Source organism: Amborella trichopoda, chromosome 1, assembly GCF_054954075.1.
Source record: "Amborella trichopoda isolate Santa Cruz 75 chromosome 1, AtrichopodaSantaCruz75HAP2 v2.0, whole genome shotgun sequence".
Classification (NCBI taxonomy): Eukaryota; Viridiplantae; Streptophyta; class Magnoliopsida; order Amborellales; family Amborellaceae; genus Amborella; species Amborella trichopoda.
The window spans coordinates 36,814,832-36,820,056 of NC_142336.1; the positions used below are offsets into that span (position 1 = coordinate 36,814,832).

At 37.2% G+C, this 5,225-nt stretch overlaps 1 pseudogene; it reads right to left on the bottom strand.

Moving 5' to 3' along the window:
* Positions 1-3,315: 3,315 nt before the first annotated feature.
* On the bottom strand, positions 3,316-3,951 carry LOC148783807 (secreted RxLR effector protein 161 pseudogene; annotated as a pseudogene).
* Between the last annotated feature and the right edge of the window lie 1,274 nt (positions 3,952-5,225).

Here is a 5,225-nt window from a genome sequence, read left to right on the forward strand (position 1 = left end):
TTATGCTTCGTTATATTACTCTATCTCTAGGAGAGAGAATGGTAAAGGAACAAGCCATCATGAGGGGTGGAGAATACTACTCAGGCAGCACCTTTCTCGGATTAGAATGCCCTGTCAAAATGTATCTTCCAATCACATGAAACTTCGGCAAGAAATACTTCTTCATCTGGTAGGTCATCAATTGGGGGAGTATCGGCTAAAAGAGGGTGTGCAGCCAAGAAATCTATCAAGGCTTGTCCTTTGATTGTTTTTTGCAGCACATATGTAATGTCAAACTCCATGAGGAGTAGTGATCATTTTTCGCAAGTCGACCAGACGGACAAGGGCACGATAAACGAAATTTAATAGGGTCTGCTCGAGAGATGAGCTGAGCCGGATGTGCAAGCTAATAGTGTTCGCAACTTCCGTACTGCGGATATGAGAGCAAGGCACATTTTCTCTATTGTGGAGTAATTCTCTTTAGATCCTTGCATCCTTCGACTCAAATAGTACAGAGCTGTTTCTTTGCCCTCGTCATTGTTTTGAGCGAGCAGAGCTCAAAGTGACTCACCTAGTGAAGACACATATAAGATGAGGGGTTTTCCCAGAATTGGGGCAGAGAGAATCGGGGCCTTCAACAAATAGCTCTTGACGTCTTCCTAAGCTATTTGACATGCTTCGTCCCATTCGAAAGGTGTGTCCTTCTTCAAAAGATGAGAGAAGGGTTTGCACCGTCCTAAGAGATTAGAGATGAACCTTTTGATAGTGGATACAAAGACTAGAGCAAATTTTCAAGCCGAAAAATAAGGCAAAATGGACACCTTCAAAAAGCCACTTGCTAAAAACCAAGCTAAGTGAATACATTACAATCCTTTTACATAACAATTACAACCATTTCTAGCCTTGTATAACAACTGTAAATAAATTCAAATACCAATCTCTTATGGAGCAATTACATATAAAGCAAGACTAGCTTATGAATTACACTTTCATAGCACAAATTAAATAAACAATGTGACGAATCTTAAATACATCATACAACTAATCTAAAAAAAATTATAAAAAATAAAATCAACTAAACAGGGAATAAGAATTCCATATTAAAAAAGGGAAGCCACGCTTTGAACACCTTGTGTCGGGGCCACGCAATCGGGCCCTATAAGGACTTAAATTTGTCCCATCGGATTGTACAAAAGTGGTTCAATCTCACAAGAGTGTCTAATCCAAATGGGAAGAAATTATACACCTTAAAAGAAATTCTTAAGATCTCAACACACTGGCATTATCATCCAAAATAGAATGCAAAAGGTTTGAATCGAAACGGACAAAGAACAAGAGAGATATGGCCAAACTACACACGGTAGTCCTTCGGACTACCAAAACAGTCTTGTATGGAAAGATTATGAACCCCCATAGGTAAAAACGTGATGAGAAAGTTCTGAAAATAGAGTGACACTCTGAGAATAAATTATTTGATGGGTTTTAAGCAAAGTAATTAAAGGATACTATGCATGATCATGGATTCTCATGCATATAGGCTATAACTCATAAAGGACCACACTATGAATAAGAATGATGAAAAAGATGATCAAATGGGGATTCTAAGATAAATGAAACTTTTCTAAATTTAAAATTCCAGCAACTATAGATGTCAAGGATATAATCTTATAAGAAAAGAAAATTCATTGGAGTTTACCTTGATAAATGCATACTATGGACTTAAGCATAAGAAAGGAGGACCACCATCAAGATCACCATTAATGGACCTCTAAAAGCTCTCTCTCTCTCTTCAATTTTATCTCACAAAACCTTAAAAGAAAGAGGGAAGCAACAATTTTTCAAAATGGTTTAAGAGTTGAGATAGTTAGGGTTTAAGATCTCATGATGTGCTTTTATAATATGGGTGTAACTATGGATTCAATCAACACCCTTGATGCACTAATCCAAAGGCACATGAGAGGCTAATGTACTAGCCACCTATCCCCATCCAACCACTAGGATGAAGGGATGGGATTTCACACCATTATCACTCACCCTAACCCTAAGTTATGTCACTTTACCATTTTGTCTTCGGCCCATGTTTTTGTTCCGATTGTATCCAATATGGCCTTACAAAAATCCCTTAGTTTGTTTTAATAATGTATTAGAGTAGATAACCACAAAGGCTAAAGGGCAAAGAAGTAATTGGCAAAGCTCACATATGTAGAGATAGTCTTCTTTATCAAAGCCAATCACTTTGTAGATCTAAAATTTTAAACCAATCAATTTAAAGATAATGCCCCTTTAACATATATGTGTGAAGATATTTTTCAACTCAAATTTAAAAATACATTTTCTCTTTAATATCAAATAAATTAATTAAACTACACACATGCCATGCATGACCCAAGTGTAACTAAAGTAGAATTTAAGCCAAACAATATGAAAACCCTTATTTTTTTAGCAAAGAAAACTCTAAAAAGTTCTCCAAAATTTACAATAAATATTTAAATTTTTTTTGAGCAATTATTAGGTTTTTTTCATCATTATAAAATTGGACAAAAGGTATAGTGAGATATCAAGCTAATAACTATAGGTATCGGAGTACTATATTAGGCTAGTCCCGAATAATGTTCCGTCGAGTCTCAGATCGACCCAATAGACCTATGTTCCACAGTCTAAAGTAAGGACATATAATTGGCCATATCAAAGCCATTGAGTCAGAACTTCCAATCATTTGACTCTCAATGAATTACTGGTGTAACCCTGTGGGACATGATCCAACTCAATTACAAGGGTCCTTTCAAAATACATGTGCACTGGCTCTTCCAAACTCGGATAATGCATTTGGAAGATTGGCTTCCCGTACGAAATGAAAATGCACATGTCATGCAATGGTCTAGTGTCAGGATTCTCGACCATTCCATACAGGGCAAATACTCAATAAGTACTCGGGTTCTATTTTTCTCATTTGGATTCTCCAAGCCCTGATCGATTGCAACTAAACATGACGCTAACCTATAAAATCCGGACTAAGAGGTGACCCTCACACCTCCTTGAGAAATTGCTTTCTCAACACGTGAACTCTCGATGCCTCATGCGTACTCGGGGTAAAAGAATATGGGCTCCATTTCGTAAGATGCTCAAATTTCAATCTCTCAATCGCTCCCACTGGATGAGAGACTACCAGAATTTAGGCCTTGATAGGCCATATTTACAATATTCTCCAACTTACCCTTTTGAGGCCAAAATTCTTATATCTCTCTCTCTCTCTCTGATTATCGTTCATAATAAATCAAAGCATGCATACTTATCCATGGATTTATCATTCATAAGCAATAGACAAAGTAATAACAACTATATCAACCTCCTTAAACCCATCCCATGCACATGCTTCATAAAATCATTTGCCCTCAAGCCTTTGATTAATGGATCTGCATGCATAGCCTCAGATGGAAAGTAACCAACTTCTACTTCACCAGCTGTTATCTCTTCTCTTACTCTATGATATTGAGCTTTAATGTGCCTTGACTTGTTGTAGAACCTTGGTTCAACTGCCACTGCTATTGCAGCTTGATTGTCACACATAGTTCTGATAGTTCCATGTTTTAGAGGGTTGAAGTTAAGATGATTTAAGAACTTCTTAAATAAATTGGCTTCTAAAGTTGCGGAACTTAAAGCCATACTCTCGGCTTCCATGGTAGATAGCGTTATAGTGTCTTGCTTCTTGGTGGGCCAAGAAATGGCACCACCCCCATAAAGAAATAGATAACCCGAAGTGGATCTCGAGTCATCCGGGTCTCCTTGAAAGTCGGAGTTTGTGTATCTCAAAAATTTAACCTCACTCACATTGTCATAGGTTAATCCATAATCAAATGTTCCTTTCAAATGCCTCATAATTCCGTTCACGGCTTTCCAATGTTCTAATCTAGGATCACTTTGGAATCGACCAATCAAGCTTTGAGCAAAAGCTAGATCCGGTCTAGTTCCCATGGTTAAATACATTCGTGATCCTACGGCACTCCAATACGGGATCCTTTCCTTCGCATTTCTCTCAAGATCATTGTTTGGTTTCATATTGACATTTAATTTTCATCTCCTTTGCACAAGTGTATCTATAGGCTTGGATTTACTCATACCAAATCTCTCAAGAACTTTCTTGCAATATGTAGATTGAGATAATTGAATAGTGCGGGCTGCTCTATCTCTTATAATATGAATCCCTAACACATATGAAGCCTCTCCCATATCTTTCATATCAAAATTACTTGATAGCATTGTCTTTGTGTCCCTTATATGGTCTAGGGTGCTACTAGCTATTAGAATGTCATCTACATATAAAGTCATGAAAATAATGTCAGTCCCATTAGTCTTATGGTATACACAATGGTCATCCTCATTTGGTATGAATCTATATCTAACCAGGGTTTGGTGGAACTTGAGGAACCATCTTCTTGAAGCTTGTTTGATACCATAAAGTAATTTGTTAAGTTTGTACACAAACTTTTCCTTTCCTTTCAAAACAAAACCCTCGGGTTGGTTCATGTATATATCCTCTTCTAGGTCACCATTTAAGAAGGCGGTTTTCACATCCATTTGATGCAATTCTAGGTCAAGGTAGGTTGTTATGGATATAATCATCCTAATTGAAGGCATTTTGACAACAGGTTGGTAGGTGTCAAAATAATCTACCCCTTCCTTTTGAGTAAGACCTTTTGCTACAAGTCTTGCCTTGTATTTTTCAATACGCCATTCGGAGTTAAGTTTCTTTTTGAATATTCACTTACATCCAATGGATCTAAGGTTAGGTGGTAATCGGACTAACTCCCATACATGATCCTTTATGATTGAATTTATCTCATCTTGCATGGGTTCCTTCCATAACTTATTATCCGGATAAGACATAGCATGTAGGTAAGAATAAGGTTCATCATTGGGTTCTTCACTAATCCTCTCATAGTCGTCCCAAGGTAAGTAAAAAAGGTGGGCGGTCTCTTTATTCTCTCACTTCGCCTAAGTGGGATGGTTTCAATATCTTTGTTAGGCTGAAGCTCATGGAAGTCTACTCTCTTTTGAGTTGATTCTCTCTCACGGAATTTCATCTTCAAGGAAATAGGCATCAAGGCTTTCAATCACATTATGATTCAAGAGGTTATAAAACCTAATACCCTTCCCATGACTTGAATATCCTATGAAAACACATTTTATGATTTTAGGAATGCACCTGTTTTGGGATGGTATGAGAACATGAGCTAAACATCCCCAAA